The sequence below is a fragment of the Ciconia boyciana genome, chromosome 22, assembly GCF_034638445.1.
Source record: "Ciconia boyciana chromosome 22, ASM3463844v1, whole genome shotgun sequence".
Classification (NCBI taxonomy): Eukaryota; Metazoa; Chordata; class Aves; order Ciconiiformes; family Ciconiidae; genus Ciconia; species Ciconia boyciana.
In genome coordinates this window covers 7,150,742-7,171,452 of record NC_132955.1, presented here as the reverse complement: position 1 = coordinate 7,171,452, position 20,711 = coordinate 7,150,742, and the positions used below count along the sequence as shown (strand labels likewise).

The following is a 20,711-nucleotide window of genomic DNA, read 5'->3' as shown; positions in this document are numbered from 1 at the left end:
ACATTTGGTAGTCCTTATTCATAGTTACCAACTCAGCTCTTCTCTGTGCATTGTGTGTTCAATCCCACCTCTGAGGGTGGTGGAAAACTTGTCTCCAGTCTCCAGGGAGGAGAAGTTGCATGGAGTGAGCAGGCATGGATAAGAGAGATCTTCCAGCCCTCAGACAGGACGTTGCAAGAGACTGGGACTGTAGAATCTGTGGGGGTCTTTGTTCTTCACTGAAATGTGGGAGTGAGGCACTTGCAATGTTATGCCTCCCAAGGTGTTGAGTTTCACATGTAAAACCGGTTTGTCGGTGGCACAGAGTATGGCTGAGAAATCAGACAGCAGCAGAGTATTAAGTCTCGCAGAGGGGAAATGCTGCAAAAAGAATCTTACATCAGTCCCCTCACCTAGTTCAGCACTATTATTTCATTGTACTGTCCTGGTCTATGCTTGCTAAAGTGATTCAAATGGGTCAGTTCATATTGAGACTGACTCTCTCTAACTCTTCTAACTCAATCTGTGGCCTGTTCTTTTCACCTTAAATGATTTGATTACTTTGGCCTAACTACACTAACACAATTCACCAGATTGCTTCAGCCTCACTTCCTCACTAACCTTTACCAGGAAGCTGTCAGTATCACACAGATTCCTCTTGTCTGGCTCATCTTCAGTAATCTTTTACTGCTCACCCCTTGGACAAACGAGGCTTGAGTATGGTGTCACTTTCTTGCTCTATTTTCAAATTTGCGAAATCACTTTTAAGGAACATAGTTGCAATAAAACGGATAACAGCATCAGAAGGCTGAAATTACAAGATTTACAGAGCAAAGAGCAACACATTCATAACAGATATTATGAAAACCCAGACAAATGGACCTTTGTGAGACATTGTCCCACCCACCTAAACCTTCTGCATAGCCTGGCCTATTCATGTGTCCTAAGTATATGGATCAAGTCTTGCCATGCTATCTTGCGTTCTGACTTGTGCTGTTCAGCTGATTGCAGAGGCTGGATTGTCATTCAGCAAGAGGCTTATTACTTGGGCAGAGCGTATGGGACTTCTTTCCACAGACCCCTTTCCCTCTTTCCACACTCACAACTCGTTGTACAACTGGCATCCTGGAACAAATAAAGTGAGACACTGTGGGGAGGGTTGATGGACTAGCTTCAAGACCTACAGACTTGGGAGAAAGATCACTGAGTGTTTTCTTTGTCTGTAGCAAAGTTTCCCATAAATCTCAGAATTACCTACGGCATTGTGACCCCTCTGTTTTGAGACATCACCCCTTATGTGGGTTTGAAAATCATCATGAAAATGGTTGAGTTTTAAAGTGACCCAATAAGCAGAGGAAGACTGAATACTTCCATAGAGAAGGACAACTGAGTTCTCCCTAATTCCATGTCCTGTCTTGATCCACCTTTGTTAAATTACTTCCCTTGACAAGTTCATTTTTGACACTGTGCTGTTCCACTTACATATATCAGTGCTAACTCAATTTCAATTTGATCCTTCAAGCCTAACCTGCCTAGCATAAATTAAGTCACTCTCCTAATCTGGGCTTAATCTTCAGGCTTCACCCCGATCTATTTCAGTCATGATGCCCCATGCTGTATCTTAATTGGGAAATTTAAGCACAGCACCAAACTGATGGATCCATTGTAACACATTGCTCCAGCTGCTTCTTATCTTAATAGCCCTATGTTCATTCTCTGTCACGGCTAGGAATTAATCCTCAAGTGAACAGATTGAGCCCTGAAAGATGCAGAAAAGTCAAGATGCATATTAACTCACTGACTTCCTCTTGTCCGTGTATGTTTATGTCCAGCCCTGGTCCACCCATCTTAACTTAGATACATACAGTGCTTCAGTTATACTCACACATTAATTTCACTCAGCCCCAACAGAATACTTTACAGATTGCCTTGGGTGGAGACACTCAAACAAAATTGCTAACCCCTGCTATTGCAGCCCAGCTAATTTGGAGCTGCCAGTGCCAGTAATAGACCCCAGGCATACAAGAATACTATGTATCATACCTTAGAATATGTCAGGTCTTATCTGGATCTGAACTTATTTTTATTTACTCTTAGTTTTATATGTGAAGTTATTTAAGAAACTGACTGTGCCTGTAACTTGCTTTTGGATCAGAGTTGTCCCAGCTGTAACAGCAGAAATACTTAATAATCTTGTATTTATGACTAGCCAGAGGTTTTGTGTGTTTTTTTAGAGCAAATTGTCTGGCTACTAATGAACATAATTTTTATTATATTTTTATTTATTTAGGTTTTGCTTAGCTTTGTGCATTTGCATGTTATCAGTCCAAAACAAATAAAACCGTGACTGGAAAAGAACTATCAGACTGAAGCAATCACAGAACTAAGTTTGTGAGCCAAACAGAAATAAGTGCCAGCAAAATGGCTGTTTGAAACATAAAATAACACTGAGTGTACACAAAAAAAAGGAGGAAGAGACCCTCCCACTGGTGACATCATGCTCCTTCTTGGGAATGGAATAAAGGATGGAATAATTCAATATTTCTTGTGTTAGCTGTTATTTGATTCAAGAACAAGCCACATAGAAGGCATGTTGCCATTGCTGCATACAAGGCTAATGGTATCCTGGCTACATTAGGCAAAGTATTGCTAGCAGGTCAAGGGTGGTGATCCTTCCCCTCTACTCACCACTCATGAGGCCACACCTGGAGTATTGTGTCCAGTGCTGGGCTCCCCAGTACAAGAGAGACTTGCACTCTTGTACTTGGTGGCAAACGGGGGGACAGTGTGGGCAAAGGGGCTGAGATCACATTCAGACTCTCCCCCCTGCCAGAGACACCAGGCTTGTTCACCAAAGCAGCAGGAATTTTATTTTAAATATTTCAGTTCGTACTAAATGTGCTCTAAATTAAACACTCAACCACCATTGATTGAGACTAGGTATGTAAGGATGAAGAAGGCGGGGTCCATCAACTGAGACACCTCCTAACCCCATAAAACTGCTGAGGGGGAGTTGTTAAAGCTCCTGTGGTGTGCCCAGGAATTTCTCCCTGGGAGATATTTCTGAGAAGATAGTAAAGGAGAGATAGGGAGACTCTCCTATTGCTTGAAAAACTTCTCTCCCCACCCTGGTTTCAGACATTAGCTCACTTGATCATTTAACACTAATTGTACTACAAGTACCCAAGAGGCAAGACATACTCTGCAGTGACCCTGGCTGGAGTGATTTACAGCTCCCTGCAAACTGCAAGAAAAATGGCTTTAGGAGTTGTGACAGATGCACTCGACTCCTTAACCAAACTAGCAGTAGTTTGGTACAGGCTCCAAAGGAGGTAAAGACCTAAGCCATAATTGGGCCAAGAACTCCTCTAGTTCCAGTCTGTTCTTTGAAAACCCATAAAGGAACAGAGTGACACAGTGAGCATGATGCATATGAGCTTGGGTCATGCAATTAACACATTAATAGCAGGTGGCTTTTCCAAGACTCATTTATTAAGGAACGAAGAAAGTTGTGGGTACAAGGAGTCTCATGCATACCTTTTCCATCGCGTGTAATTTGACAACCAGCCAACCACTTTATTCCATAAATAAGAGAGCCTAGATGAGCCTTCTCCGTGCTAAGCAGTTGGCTGCATGGCAGTGATCGCTTGAGCTGGGACACCTCTCAAGGTTGCTTCTCAAGGCAGAGAGACATTTTACCAATGGCAGACCTTTGGTAAGCAACCGATATCGCGCAAAACCTTCTACTATGATAACTATGATTTGTGTCTGGGTGACTTTGATTTTGTCTTGCTAGATTTGAATCATAGTTATATCCTTTGAGCAGTAAGTAATAGAGTGAACCTTGCCATTGAATTTTGTAAGTAAGTCGCACTTTTACAACATCGTATTTCAATAAAACCCCTCTTGCTCATACCTTTGACAGTGGTTCTTTAAGCAGTCTAAATCACCCATTCATGACAGGATTACAGCAAGAATAATAACAGATATGCTTGCTCTTGCTCATGCGACCCATTCAGTGGCTCACAGCAGGAAAGGGGGGATGATTGCAGCTATATGACAGGATTGGTTTGCCTCAAATTTTCCTGTGCACATATTTCTCAGTTATTTCACTATTCTCAAATTTTTTTTTGGAATTGGATGAGAGCAACAGAAAGCTTTAATGAAGTCACTGAGCTAATGACTGCGTCATTAAAATCTTGGTAAATCTGAAGATACAGCTAACACTGAAAAAGGAAAATTGAAGAACTTTAAATATTATTTCATTTTCTTTTAATAGTCCACATACATTTAGGATTTGTAAATTCCTACACATTTTTATTTAATCAAATAGTTCTATAGCTTGAATGATCAGGAAGGGGCTTTCATTTTGTCAGAAATTAAGGTGTAAATGATTGAAGCTTGCTAGCAAAGTATTATTCAAATTCTTAAATCTTCATCTTGTTAGGACACCTTTTCAGCAAAATAATGTAAGACAGCAGGAGACAACAACTATAACTGCACACCTTAAACTGTGGGGACCATTTGTAAACTTGCAAATTGACTTTATTCAGATGCCTAAATGCTGTCATTTTGAGTATGTCCTTGTCACTATAGATATGTTCTCAGGATGGCTAGAAGCCTGTGCTTGTAAACATGCAGATGAAACAACCGTTGAAAAAAAGTTGCTGAGAGAAGTAATTTCTGGGTTTAGTATTTCCCTAACACTAGATAAGAGGACCCACTTTACTGGATAAGTAGTGCAGAAAATTTGTGCAACTGTACAAATAGAACAAAAGTGTTATTTTGCTCATCACCCCCAATCCAATGGGGCTGTAGAGAGGAAAACCTCTGATTTTAAAAACAAATCAGCAAAAATTTGTGCAGAGATTGACCTGAAATGTCCAGGTGTGTTACCTGTCCCATTGACGTATGTAAGAAGCATTCTGAATAGAAAATATGGACTGTAACCTCACGAGATTTTAATGGGCAAACCCATGTGACTGTCTTACACAGCACCCTGAACTCCCATACAGTCAAACCTAAAATTGATGGATAATATTCTTCTAAAATAACATCAAGTATTAATGAAATGTGTAAGGACTTTCCATACACAGCCTAAAGAAGCCTCACCTGAACTTGCCACTGAAGTCCGTCACTTCTTGAAACCAGGAGACTAGGACTACATTAAGGTATACCAGTGAAAACACACACTTCAGCTGGGCTGGAAGAGACCTTACCAGGTACTGGTAATTACTAATATTGCAATAATGTGCAAGGGCTGCTCAACTGGATCCATGCTTCACAGTATAGAAGGGTCACACCACTTTCAGAGACAACACAGAGTGCATCACCTGTCACAGCAGGGCTGGATGATCTGGATAAACTTTCTTTGATCAAATGTCAACAGAAGTACAACCTACAACCCTGCAAATAGACTTTGATGACCCTATTGTTATAATCTGAACCTGATTGTTTTTAGAAATTGCAGCTTTGTTTGCACTGGGATTTTGTATTTTGGTTTATATTGTTACTGGTCATATACTAACCTGGAAGAATTGTTATATGATAAGACCATAGAAAATGAAAGATTATGAGGGGGTACGTGTCTCTAAGGTCCGTAACAGACCTGTTAATTGGACTGGCACTTGTACATTAGGATTTTTTTTTCCTGGCACCTCAATACATCCAGACCTCTTAAAATAAGCTGATTAAGACAGCATGGAAATATGTTTTGTTGGGAATATTAACTTTGCTAGTGGTGTATGAGTGGGTACAGTTGACCTTATGTTGTGGCAAATTGGTGTGTGAGAGGCTGGAAAGAGGCATAACTCAAGCAAAAGCTAGAACAATGCTGAATATATTAGAGGATAAGGAAGAAGTGCTTGGACTAATGACTCTAAATGATTATAAAATCTAGAGGCAAGAACACATGATGGGACATGGAGATTGGCCCTGGGCTTCCAGGAGTCATGAGCACTGAAGACAGTAGTATCATGACTACAAAGCAGAGTGAAAAGAGAAATAGGCATACAGGTCATTGCTTTCTTATTGCCAGTACTCTGCAATAAAAATCAGGTTAATAGAGAAAAATCTCCAAAACCACCATAATTTGGCCTTTCCTATTAGCATCAGAAATGCAGAAATAAAGACACAGGTAAAGAGTGGAGGAGGGATTCCTCCTGCTGAAGAATGGCGGTGTTTCAAGTTCATTTTGTTTCTCCTTTTCTATCCCTTGTTCCCTTCTTACATTACTGCTCTTTATTTAACATAGCTGCTATCCCTTCAACCCTTCTCCATGCTGCTGCACATTATACCTTTTCTCAGTTTTCACTCTTCTCTACTCCATTGATCTTTCATGCTCACTGTACTGAACACATACCTTCTACCCCATGCTGCTCCGTAATATCACTGCACAGTATAAATACTTCTCCTCACCCTTCACTCTTACACGCTCCCTGGTTCCCTGGCACTCTTTCTGCAGTTTAACTTTTTAACTTACTGTTCTAGAGAGGATCAAAATTATCAATGAAATAATTTTGATTGCCTTGAGGTACCTGAAGTCTCTATTTAAATCTGGGATGCTTAGTGGAGATAGAGGGAGTATAGTTCTTTACTCACTCAGAAACTCAAAGACGAATCTCCCCCAGAACTTACAATGGCATGGTTAATAATTTTACTGGAGCTAATATTTTAACTCTAAACTCTAATAGGAACCCATTAAAAATCTCAGCTTTGCAGAATTTTTGTATTTTTACCCCCAGGTTAGAGGCAAAGTTTGTTGTTAGAAACATAGCAGGTGCTGGAATTTTATTCTCAAGGGATCAAAATGCTAGTTATTTTTCCAAGGATATTTTTTGCCCTTTGCAAGACAATGTCTCCTGCTTTTTCACAGCCAGTTGCCTTACTTGGGAAATTGACATTCACATGTCACTTTTCTCCCAGGCTAAAGCTGCTCATATTCTGTCTTTAGAACCTTTCTCACACCTGCTCCACCGGCAGTATTGCAGCACAGCTGGCAGGTGAGAGGTTTAAGTATTTGACAAGAAATAAATGACAAACCAATACTTTTTAACAGCAAAAGTGACCACTCCAGTGACCAGGTTCTTCTGCATATATTGGGCATTCAGGATGTCTCTATTGAATGTGCCTTCCCAGACAATTGGAGCCAACCAGGGTGTCAGCACCAGTACATCCCGCCTCCTGCAAGGTGTTTGACAATGAAGGTAGTCTTTAGATGGCCTATAGAATTCATGAAGACAAACACTAACTTCTTCAGCACAGATGTCTACCTTTGAGTTAATCATCCCAGACTCCCTTTGAAATCACTAGGGGTCAAGAAAGTACTGTCAGTGAAATCTGAGATATGAGTCATCTTACCCTGGAGCAGACACCTAAAATAAGTCATATGCCTCTAAAATATTTGCTTCTCTACAAAGTATCTAACTGCAAGAGAACTGGAGTAAGTTTAGAACCTGTGTTACGAATTCAGCCTTTGGTGACAGGAAAGTTATAGCTACACCTGACAGGTATATAGCCATACCTGACTGCAAGCTCAGCTTCACAGAGCCATGTGAACTGAATCATTTGTGTCCACACAGCATTTCATTCTTTCATCCAATTTTAACATCCAGAGAGTTTACTGGCTCAGTCCAGCATATATCCAGAGTGCAAGCAACTGTGTAAACAACACACACAGTCAGGGGATTTAGACACAAGTATGGGCTTGAGTCCTGAGTCAATTTGAAAGTATGGAGAAAACCAAAATCAGCAGAATGCAATTTACTGCTGAAATGGTTTGGATCACCTTTTGGAGGTGCCACTGACTATTAAGCCCCTTAGCCCCTACAGTGATTAAAATTATCTGTATGCTTATTCAGATTTTATAAAATTGAACCAATATATTTCTCAAGGCATTTTTCTGCCCAAATGAAAATGTCTATATTGTAGATGTGCACATCTGAACAAGTTGGCAGGGATCCATTATTGTAAGCGAAGAGAAACAAGCACTTCTATGGTATAATCAATCTTCTCATAACACAAGTATATAGTATATGTTTATGTCACAGACATATTTATAATTCCCAATTTACGGTAAAGGGAGCCTAAGAGATTAGATGCGGACACATATTATCCTTGCACTGCGTGGGAGACTGTCTGGTAACTTTTAATTTCCTCAGTGCAGACATCTGCATATGAGCAATCTAGAATCACAGAATCACAGAATCACAGAATCGTATAGGTTGGAAAAGACCTTTAAGATCATTGAGTCCAACCGTAAACCTAACACTACCAAGTCCACCACTACACCATGTCCCTAAGCACCTCATCCAAACGTCTTTTAAATACCTCCAGGGATGGCGACTCAACCAATTCCCTGGGCAGCCTGTTCCAATGCTTGATAACCCTTTCAGTGAAGTAAAATTTCCTAATATCCAGTCTAAACCTCCCCTGGTGCAACTTGAGGCCATTTCATGGGGTTGCATGGGGTTGCTGTGGCCCAAGTGCAGGACCTCGCACTTAGCCTTGTTGAATCCCATACAATTGACCTCGGCCCATCGATCCAGCCTGTCCAGATCCCTCTGCAGAGCCTTCCTCCCCTCCAGCAGATCAACACTCCCGCACAACTTGGTGTCATCTGCAAACTTACTGAGGGTGCACTCGGTCCCTTCATCCAGATCATTGATAAAGATATAAAACAGAACTGGCCCCAACCCAGATCCCTGGGGGACGCCACTTGTGACCGGATGCCAACTGGAGTAAACTCCATTCACCACCACTCTTTGGGCCTGGCCATCCAACCAGTTCTTAACCCAGCAAAGAGTACACCCGTCCAAGCCATGAGCAGCCACTTTCTCCAGGAGAATGCTGTGGCAAACCATGTCAAAGGCTTTACTGAAGTCTAGATAGACAACATCCACAGCCTTTCCCTCATCCACTAGGCGCGTCACCTTGTCATAGAAGGAGATCAGATTGGTCAAGCAGGACCTGCCTTTCCTGAACCCATGCTGGCTGGGCTTGATCCCTTGGTTATTCTCTACATGCTGTGTGATGGCACTCAGGATGATCTGCTCCATCAGCTTCCCCGGTACTGAGGTCAGGCTGACAAGCCTGTAGTTCCCCGGGTCCTCCTTCCAATCCTTCTTGAAGATGGGCATCACATTCGCTAATCTCCAGTCAGCAGGGACCTCCCCAGTTAGCCAGGACTGCTGGTAAATGGTGGAAAGGGGCTTGGTGAGCACATCTACCAGTTCCTTCAGTACTCTCGGGTGGATCTCATCAGGCCCCATCGACTTGTGAGTGTCTAAGTGGTGCAGCAGGTCACTAACCATTTCACCCTGGATTATGGGGGCTCCATTCTGGTCCGCATCCCTATCTTCCATCTCCGGGGGCTGGGTACCCAGAGAACAATTGGCCCTGCTATTAAAGACTGAGGCAAAGAAGGCATTAAGTACCTCAGCCTTTTCCTCATCCTTGGTCACTGTGTTCCCTCCCCCGTCTACTAGGGGCTGGAGATTCTCCTTAGCTCTCCTTTTGCTGCTAATGTATTTGAAGAAGTATTTTTTGTTGTCTTTTACAGCAGCAGCCAGATTGAGCTCTAGCTCAGCTTTGGCCCTTCTAATTTTCTCCCTGCACAGCCTTGCTACACCTTTGTAGTCCTCCTGAGTTGCCTGCCCCTTCTTCCAGAGGTCATAGACTCTCCTCTTTTTCCTGGGTTCGAGCCAGAGCTCTGTAGTCAGCCAGGCCGGTCTTCTTCCCCACCAGCTCGTCTTTCGGCACGTGGGGACAGCCCGCTCTTGTGCCTTTAGGACTTCCTCCTTAAGGAATGTCCAGCCTTCCTGGACTCCTTTGCCCATTAGGGCTGCCTCCCAGGGTACCCTCTCGACCAGTCTCCTAAACAGGCCAAAGTCTGCCCTCCGGAAGTCTAAGGTGGCAGTTTTGCTGACCCCCCTTGCCGCTTCTCCACATATCAAGAACTCTATTCGTGATCACTCTGCCCAAGACAGCCTCCAACCATCACATGGCTCACAAGTCCTTGGCCACATTCATAGTCAGTGGCAAGAAATAGGCAGTTCCAGGGAAACTCCTCCAAATAATTTTAAATATTTGGATGAACTACACCTAAGAGTAGCCTGTTTATACTTACTGAGTATAAAGGGGAAATCTAGCATCATTAGTTAAAGGTAGATATTGTTAGGGGCATTGCTGAATCTGGTAGCCCAGTAGAGGTAACTGAGCTGCTGCAGCTCAGTGTCCCCTGGTGCAACCAGTAGTGAGGCTGAGAATATATTCCCAATAAACACGCACACAGGCACACATATGCAACATACAAATATATATGTCTGGCCACACAGATAACACAGACAGAAAACACAGCACTCACACAAACACAAACAGCACCCAACAGTGTCCTCCTGTCCCCCTTTTCAACTACTGAGGATGAAATCCCTTTAGTAAAAAAATATATATAAACACATATATTACACACAGATATATATGTACGTATATATAACATGGATCCCTCCAGCAGCTGGCCTTGCAGAATTTATCCAGTAATTGGCCCTGGACCCCCGGCCTCCCAGTTACCTTGCAAGCCCACATGCTCACTGGCACTGACACATATGCAGTATTGATCCCCCATGCTCACACATTCACAGTAGATCGCTCTATTAACTGGCCTTAGACACTCAGTCTACTCAGTAGCTGGCCTGTGGATCTTCTCATCTCCAGTTGGCTCATGCACAGACACACACATGCAAATGGGTCTCTTTGGCAACACCCAGACCTTACAGTCGCTCCAGTAGTTGGCTTGGACTTCCTGGTCCCTCCAATAGCCGAATCTCAGACCATCTGGTCTCTCCAGTATTTGAAGCAGGCTTATGGCCACTTTGATACCTACCTCCCAAATCACTTATCCTACTTGCCAGCAAGTACAGCTTGGCATTTGCTAGCTATTACACCCTGACATATGTACCCACACAATATGCATGCACTCCAGTGTCTCCAGTTGCTGCCATCCCAGACACACGGGCCTCAATGACCTGTGGTCCCCACTCCAGTTGCTGGCACTTACATCCTCACTTCACTTATTCCAGTTGTTGGGACCACAGATGCACAGGCCCCTATGATCTGTGGTTCAACTAGTGTTGCTAGAACTTAAATTTTCACTTGCTCTGGTCTCTCCAAATGCAGGCACCGCAGGCACACAGGTCCCCAACTGTCTGACTACAGTTGCTGGTGTTTAGGCCTCCATACAAATACATGCACACAGAAGAACCTCTTACCTAGGAAGACAGGTAGAAATAGAGCTTAGTGAGAAGACAGAGCAGACTGTGCTGACCAGGTACAGGGCATTGCCACACAAGCATACTGACCAGCGTGCCTTTACATGTAACCGCCCCCTTATATAACCTTATCCCTTTATTTTCTCATGCTTGTTCCTCCCCAAACCACCTTGATGCTTCCCTTTCTCCACTTGTGGTTCCTCCTCTCAAAATCCCATAATCAGTCTTGCATAATCCTAAAATGCTCTTCCCTGCCATCTCATGCCCTTGTAGGCAGTAACTCCTCTCAATCTGAAAGTTGCTCTAGAGACCCACTCCCTTTGACTCATCTTAATAGATTTCATCCCTGGACAATGAGGCCAATTGCGCTCCTGTTACAGCCTTCGTAGGCACCTTTACACTGTGATTGTTTCTCTTATTAGGCTACGGGGGTTCCCTGCCTCCCATTGTCCCTCTGTGCTCCTTTGTGTGGTGTAGAGATGAATCTTTTATCACGTAACATAAAGAGTGACAAACCTCTGAAGTTATCTGAGAAGAATCATCCTCGATATAGCTTTTCTTTTCAATACTTAGATTTAAAAAATCAAACTTACCGTCATTTTGTCAGAAGCGGCTGAGGATATAATATGCTGTAGAAAAGAAAAAATATATATGACCTTGGAATAATGTACATGGTCATTCATTATGGCTATAATTCAATAATAACAACAAAAAAAGAATAGCAGGGACTGTAAGGATATATGGACTGTAAAGATTTCTGGTTTGAGAGGATATCTAGTTAATGGCTATTCATCATCAAAGGCAAAGACAAGAAACAAAGGACGTAATCAATTAAAACTCAGACACACAAACCTTAATGGGTGGTAGATTATTAAAACAATAACAAAGAAAGGAACTCTTAAGTCAGTGCCTGATGGGCTGAGGCAAATTGTGGGAATGTGGAATATTTATGTTTAGTGGAAGAGCCAAAGCAGAGAAAGGGAGGAATAGAGATAGATTGGGGAGACCAAATGTGTGAAAATGGAGAGAAGGTGGTGGATAATAAGGTCCAGCCTTGTATAAACAGGCTTTTGGTCACTCAGCTAATCTGTCTAAGCCCTGAGCCTGATCACTGCAGTCTGTCCCATCTTCTTTTCGGACTCTGTGCTTATTTATTTTCCACGTGACCTTGCTCTCTAGTCTGTGCATACAGATGGATATGTCAGCAAATGTCAAATTGATCAAGCCTGTGTGTAGGAGGAGACCAGATTCTGGAAAAACTTGAGGTCGGAGCTGGAAAATGGATAAGTGAGACCCAAGGTCTGGGCATTGAGTCTGGACAGAGCTACTGTCTGGTCTAGGCTTCAAGGAGCTCACAGGCACATGCATCCCTGTGGAACAACAGAATGAGGGGGTGTGTTTGTCCACTTGTGAACTATAGCTCTGATGAGCAGGAAAGAGTAATAGGATCAGGCAGTCTGAGTTGTTTACATGAGTCCTGCGTACGTAAAAACACTGCTCTCTGCTCTGTCTGGGTTAATCTTGGTGGACACTGTGCTTTTATTCTATGTGTGCTTGCATCTTTCCTGTTTGTGTTGTTTCAACATAGGTTGGAGATACAGACTGAGAAGGAGAAATCCTTGAATCTTAAAGATGTTGAGATTCAGCTTGCTTTAACAAGAATAATAATTACACAGGCCTATGTTTTACACTAAAGAGACCATGGCAGTTCTCTGAAACTGGAAGAGGACAGCTGTGTTATATTGCATTTAAAGCTGTTCTTCACACAGACAATAAGATGGCATAAGAGGCCAAGGGAGAAATCCTTCAGGGTAATCCCTTGCAGGATGTTCTTGGGGTTTTGTTTCAATACACTGACTCATGTATAAACAGAGTCCTCCCATTTACAGGAATGTGTTTCTGAATTACTTTATACAGACACTATTTGGAAGCAATCCATGCAGTCCAGAGGGCCTGTGGATCACTACATGCAAAAGGAGAATTTGAGACAACAGTAAAGGATAATATGAGATTATTTTGCATCTGAATAGCTCCAAAACAGTCTCCATATTAATAGTGGAAAGCTATGTGCCTAGGTGTGTATGAGTTTGTGTATAATGTGAATTGTCAAAAAAACATTATCAGTAGTTAGAGAGTCAGGTGAAGACTTCAGCTTAGAAGGATCTTCCTGAATATGACTAGAGAAGGCCAAGAACAGAACAAATAACAAAACAAAGAAAAAAATTCCTCAGAAACTCCCAGGAGAAAAAATGAACTACCTCCTTTTAGGTTTGAGGTGGTGAAACTTAAAATCTGGGAGGAAAAAAATAATTAAATAAATATTAATGTGGAATACATATATTTTAATTTATACATCTGAAATTAAGTTAAATAAGCACCAGAGTTCAGTCATCTAAATATGAATTTGTCATCTATGATTTTTCACAGAATCACAGAATGCTTGAGATTGGAAAAGACCTCTGGAGGTCATGTGGTCTAACCCCTATGCAGAATCAGGGACACCTAGAGCCAGCTGCCCGGGAGCATGTCCAGACAGCTATTGAATATAGGAGGGAGACAGCACCACCTCTCTGGGCAACCTGTTCCAGTGCTCAGTCACCCTCACAGTAAAAAAGTGTTTCCTGTTGTTCAGAGGGAACCTCCTGTGTTTCAGTTTGTGCCCATTGCCTCTTGTCCTGGCACTGGGCACCACTGAAAAAAGCCTGGCTCTGTCTTCTTTGCACCCTCCCTTCAGGTATTTCTATACATTGATAAGTTACCCCTCGAGCCTTCTCCAGGCTGAACAGTCCCAGCTCTCTCAGCCTTACCTCATAGGAGAGATGCTCCAGTCCCTTCATTATCCTTGTGACCCTTTGTTGGACTCTCTCCAGTATGTCCACCTCTCTTCTACTGTTTTCCTAGAGCCAATGGTTCTAGAATAGGCAATTCCAGAAAATAATTCATCCCACTGACTTAAAATGTCCCTTTCACAGACATTTACAAATCATCTGGAAGCCTGATTTTTACCACTATAAATAGCATCAGCCAGGGACTCTTCTTTTTTAGCTTCTGAGATGGGTGGTGGCAGGGGAGGGAAAAATTTAATTAAGCTCTGAGTAAACTGAAAATGTTTCAGCATTCACCATCATTTCCCAGTGTCCTTTCTGAAAGCAAACAAACATAAGATTCTGCATCTATGCATTTTTTAATGGTTTCTGGGAAAGTACCTTCTCTAAATAGGCATCCTTTCCTATTCATTCAGCCTTGTTCTCAGCTGTCCTGTCTTGTACGTGCCAGAAACACAGTCATGAGAACAATGTAATACCATATTTAATTAAGCCAGAGAACTTATCCTTACCGTGGAAGCATTAGAGAGGTTTCATTTAAGTTTGTTTGTCTGTAAATGAGAGAGAATGAAAGACACATAAATACCTCATGGCACAGGAGTTTCAGGGATTTTTTTTCATGCCAGGATGAATCCTTATGAGTTTCAGCAGTACTCCCCCTTGATCCAACGGCAATGGGTATCCAGTCAGTTAGGCTCCATCACAAATACTATGATATGATTTATATTACTTCACCTCTATATACAATGTTAGGTACATTTAAGTAATGTTCCTCAGACATACCACTCAGCTGGTCTAATTAGGATTGAATGCAAAATAATCTATTTTAAGATTATTTTCAGCAGGTTTATTCCTGTAGTGCATCTTCAGGAAATTTGATTTTACTTCTACATGATGAGCGTCTGGTCCAATAAGGCCAAATATCTTCAATACAGTTTCTTGTTTAATCATGGGTGTATGTCTGCATGCCTGCACTCTAGAGTAGATAGGACACATCACAGAGAAGATGACACTGCTGTTCATTCTCATTGTCTATGCAGGTTCCTGTTAGATGGGTCACCAAATGGGAACCCACCAGTCTTGATTCCCAGTTTTTCCAGTAGGAAAAACAGGTTATATAAAGTGAAAATACTTACTAAAAGTAATAGATTAAGCAGGCTGAGAGGGAGATATAAAAAGAATCACATATACACATACTCAGAAAGATATGTTTAGCCATATTAACTCTTTTTTTTTTGGGGGGGTGAAAATACTGTCTCATATTGGACCCTTTTAAATTTCAAATCAGTTACAAAAATAATGCATTCTCTTTGTCTTATTGTTTTATTTGATTTAAAGTTTATTTCTCCTTTAGTCACACATGCTAGACTCCTTAAAGAATAGTGTGTGCCACTGTGAATGTATTTAGAGCAGCATTTCTAGAGTCACATAACTGTGTGTATTATAAGAGAGGTGATGAAGAGGGGAAGCCTAAGTCAAAGAAGCAGTGGGGATCAGAAATGCGTAATTCATAATGCAATAAAAGAAACTGATGAAATGTCGCTCAGTTAAATGAAATGAAGCATTTTTTGTTTAAAATTATGGAAGTGTTTCATTCTGGTAAACTAACAGATTAAACTCTTTCTTGCTTCCATATTCAGAATCTGTTACTTCGCAGAGAGTTTGTGGACAACACCAAATTGGAGGGAGTGGACAATATGCCAAAGGGCAAGGCTGCCATTCAGAGGACCTGGAAAGGCTGGAAAAATGGGCTAACAGGACCCACATGAAGTTCAGTAAAGGCAAATGCAACCTGGTCCAGAGTAACCCTATGCAACAGGGCAGGCTTGGGGCTGACTGACTAAAAAGGGGTCTTGGTGGACAACAAGTTAAACAGGAGCCGTCAGTGTGTACTTACAGCAAAGAAAAGTAACAGCATCATGGGCTATATTAGTAAGAGTGTAGCCATTAGTAAACAGGAGAGATTCTTCCCCTCTCTTTGACGCTTGGGAGATATATCTGCAGTACAGTGTCCTGTCTGGGGGTCTCCAGGACAAGAAAGAGATTGACATAGAGATGGGAGTCCAGCAGAGACCACCAAGCTAGTGGGGGACTGAAACAGGAAGAGAGGCTGACATAATGGCACCTGTTCACCTTTAAGCCGAAAAGGCTAAGGGGAGATCTTGTTGCTATCTAGAAATACCTGATGGCAGCAGGACACAAAGAAGATGGAGCAAGACTCTTTTCTGATGTGCACAGCAATAGAATGAGGGAGAATAGACATAAGTTGGAACTTGGGAAATTCCAATTACATATGAGGAATTTTAATTTTTTTTTTAAGTGATGAAAGTGGTCAAATACTGGAATGGGTTGCCTAGAAAGGTTGCGGAAGCTCCATCTTTGGAGGTTTTTAAGACTTTACTAATCAAGTCATTGAGCAACCTGCTCTAGTTGACCCTGCTTTGAGCAGGAGATTGGACTAGATGAACTTCAGAGGTCCCTTTCAAACTAAATTATTCTATCATTCTGTGAAAGTGTTTATTCTCCTTGCTTTGCATTTTCTCTAATAGAATATTCTGGTCTTTCAACTGTGCCTGTAATTTCAGGGCAGAATTAATGTCAGTGGCCACATCCTTCTGCTTAAGACACTCCAGCAAAAATTGCCCAAATGTGTAGAGTGACTATAATTGGCAGGACTCCAGGCAAATGACTAGGCTGCTGGCTATGCCCTACCCTGAGGTTAAGCTAACAGAACAAGATGTGGAAGATCTGCTTCCATGGTCAGTAGAACCACTGGGGGAGAGAGGTACCTCCCATGCCTAAGAGGGGAACACCCAGCATAGATGAACTGAGCATTCTGGTATTACTGTTCCCACTCTTATTTCAGGTCTAACAGCCCTAGCAACTGTCCACTACGTCCTCACATATATCTGCTATGTTCTTATCCCTTTTTGCTTAAGCAAGTGTGTCTAGTGTGAATGGCATCTAACCCAGGTCTCCACTGAGTCTGACATAGTTCCCGTGTTATCAAGACATAATTTTGACTTTTGAGACTATTCAGGTTCAAAATTCAGGAAAAAAAAAAGTAATATGTGCCACAGATCATAAGAGTGTTATCTTTGTTGTTTCACACAAAGGGTAGCAGTTGCATTCCACCTTGTAGATGAATCTTGCCCTCTTCTGGCAAAAACATGTTTAGGTATTCTGAATATCTTTACAGAACCCCTGAAAAAGTTAAGATAAATCATTCTAATGTGGTCTGTGCTATATTTTCTAGAGGAAGGAGTTAATGCAGTGAACTGTCCCCTGTACTGAACCCATATTTTTTGCCTCCCATTAAAGGACAGCCCAGCATTCAACATATTCTTATGGTGGACAATCAGAAATTGTCATTAAGAATAAAACTCAGGAATTAAATTATTTGACAAGCTAGCTGTTCTTATAGGACAGAAGACCCAGCTTTGGCACTAGGTGTTATTCAACATGGATAAAGGAATAGGACTGATGATATTCTTTACACATTCATACATATGATGATATCCATACATATTCATAGGCCAGAGCTGTGGGAGAGCAGAGGTAAGAGGTCCTTACTGTGAAAGCTGACACAAGCTCTGATTCATGTTGGTCATACTAAAAACAAAACAAAACACAGAAAAGAACTTCAGGTTAATGAAAAGAATATCAGGGACATAAGGCAGGTCCTACTTCCTTATATAGTAGTGTACATCCCAGGTTTCACTTCTCAAGGCAATGAATCATAGTTATATCCTTTGTTCAGAAAGTAATAGAGTGATTGAAGACACACATCTGACAAAATAAAAGTAGTTTTTTCCCTATACTTGGCTACAACTCAAACCTATTTTAATTGTATAATTCCTTTAACTTAAGTTACTCCTAACACATGCACATACATGCACATGTGCACACACACACACTTTTTAAATAATTCAAAATGCAGCTGTACTGATTTCAAAGGATTTACTTCTGGCTTACAGGAAAATAAAAAAATCCTAGTGGTCCTGTCTTTGTATTTACATTATCTTATAACAGCAACCCCAGATCTAGAAATATAGTTAGTTGTCCAGAGTGTTATTTGGGTAAGAACATGACACAGACTAACTATCTCTAGATCCCTAACTAAGTATGGGATTAATAGACTTTGGCAGGGCTCACTTCTTTCTAATGATTACAGAGGAAGCCCAGATGACTTCCTTAGAAATAGGTAGTCAATTTTTAGATGTCTAAACCAGGTGGGATTAAGCTGTCTTTTCATTACATTATTTTGGGGGAGCTGGACCAATTTATTTGTATTTTCCTCTTCAGAGTCCCCATGTTAAAACTCTGGAATCTGAGTCTGTTCACCCAGCTCAAGGCATTCACAGTAGAGATGTCTGCATCTTAGCTGGTCACTGCAGGATGACTTATCCCAAAATGGAAATAAGCGCTTCTAAGGCATGGCTCTTCTGCTTAAGAATTAGTCTTATCAGATGAGTCTTATCCTAGTGGCCTAGAATGACACACGTGCTGGATCTTACAAGGCATGCAGAATGAAACTCGGTCCCTTACAGCAATATACCCTATTCAGAAGAGGCTGTGGGTTCCTGGTCACTGGCTGGGGAGAAAGGATGATGGGACCTTGGATAGAATAAGAAAGCAATGAGTCAATCATAAAAACAATAAATCAACCCCTCCTCCACCCCCTTTATGACTGAAACTGTAAAATAAAGCTAACAGAATACATATTTGTGGGGCCAAACTGGTGATGAAGATGCACAAAGCTCAGTTGTTTCAAGAGAGCTGTCTAGCCTGGTGTTACCTGCAGATCCATTAACTCTGAAGATCTGTGGATGATTTAATTTGCATTTCATGAGGCCCAAGACGACTCATGCCAAAGGAAATGTGTCTGCTTTACATCAGAGCTTGTTCTCAGCTGCTGCTAGAAACTGACTGTGTAGTCCCCTTTTGGAGTGAGGTGTCTACACCATCACTTTGGCACTGCTCTGGCCAGTATGTGGGATCTCCTCTGATGTGAGCCAAATTGTATTATCAACAAAAATGCGAGCACTTGTGATGGATGCTCTGCCTCAGACAGAGTATATGGATGAAAAGCTTGTCCTAGTTCCTCTATTTGGAACAGTCCTCCAATATTATTCCAGCAAACTCAGCATTCCCAAATATCCCCCCTTGTTCTCATGCCAGGCTCCAGGGCACTGAGCACATACTATGAAAGCATCACTGTAGTAGGCTACTATAGGGACATGCAAACCAAGGGAGACCCATTTATTATTTTTTTTGTTGTTGTTCCAATTATTAAACTGTTCTTATCTCAACCCACAAGTTTTCTTACTTTTGCTCTTCCGATTCTCTCCCTCATCCCACCGGGGGTGGGGAGGGTGAGCAAGCGGCTGTGTGGTACTTAATTGCCAAGTGGGGCTAAACCACAACACTACCCAGTCATCATGAACCACAGAGTCTGTATGCAGCTATCCATGGGTTTTGGCTGGTTGGCTTTCTGACATCTGTGCTAAAGGTCTTCTTCATTTCCCAGCTGTCTTTCTGTGGCCCCAATGTCATCAACCACTTTTTCTGTGACATCAGCCCTTTGCTCAACCTCTCTTGCACTGAGCGGTTAGTTGCAGAGACGGTGGGCTTTGTCTTTGCCTTGCTTATTCTGTTGATCCCCCTCTCTGTCATCATAATTTCTTACATATGCATAACCTTTTTATGCATTCCCATGGCCCAGAACAGGAAGAAAGCCTTCTCCACATCTGTTTCTCACCTGGCTGTGGTCATCATCTTCTTCTCAGCCACCCTTTTCATTTATGCCTGACCCAGAAGTACACACTCATTGGATCTCAACAAACTAGTTTCCATAATTTATACTATAGTGACTCCAATTCTAAATCCATTCATTTACTGCCTGAAGAGCCAGGAAGTAAAAGACACTTTATGGAAGGTCTTGTGTTGCATGGGTGCTGTCTCCAGAGTTTCTGGGTCTGATCATTAATATAATACTTGGAAGATAATCTTCCAGCTGAATTTGTCTGAATCCTATTAATGTCTAATAAGACTTTCACTCGCACAAAAATGAAGATTATGGTTCTGTTTAGACATCAGTTGTTAAGGATTGCTTTTCCTGAGTCAATCTGCGTGTTAAGCTAAAATCAATGAATGCTAACACTGTGTGAATGTAAAATAAGGTGTTTCTACTGAACACATCACACATCATTCCTGACCAGTAGAGAAGGCAATAAACATCATCATCTTCTCTTAATGTATTTTTTTGTTCTGTATCAAAGAACACAATTACATTCTGACCTTGATCCAAGCTAATATGAAACTAGGATTCAAAGAACTTGAGACACCACATAAATAGTTATGTCAACTTTCTTCACAGGGGTTAAGATGGAAACTTCAGTAGTTCAGATAATATCAGTCATTTTAGATAGCTGTCATAGGAGAACATGAACGACTACTGAGAAGTTCCTTCTATTCATTAACTTCAAATAGAACTTTGTGAAGTGGCTGAGTTTTACAGAACAAACCTTTACTTTTGGGGAAGAGGGTTAATAGTTTAATTTCCATTTTAAAAGCTAAATGAGCCTCCTGATTTTCAAATGTAATTTTCCTTTGATCCTTCTATATTACATGAGGAGATATA

General features: G+C 41.6%; 1 pseudogene; it reads left to right on the top strand.

Moving 5' to 3' along the window:
* The first annotated feature begins 16,771 nt into the window (after positions 1-16,771).
* On the top strand, positions 16,772-20,057 carry LOC140662654 (olfactory receptor 6B1-like; annotated as a pseudogene).
* The last annotated feature ends 654 nt before the right edge of the window (positions 20,058-20,711 follow it).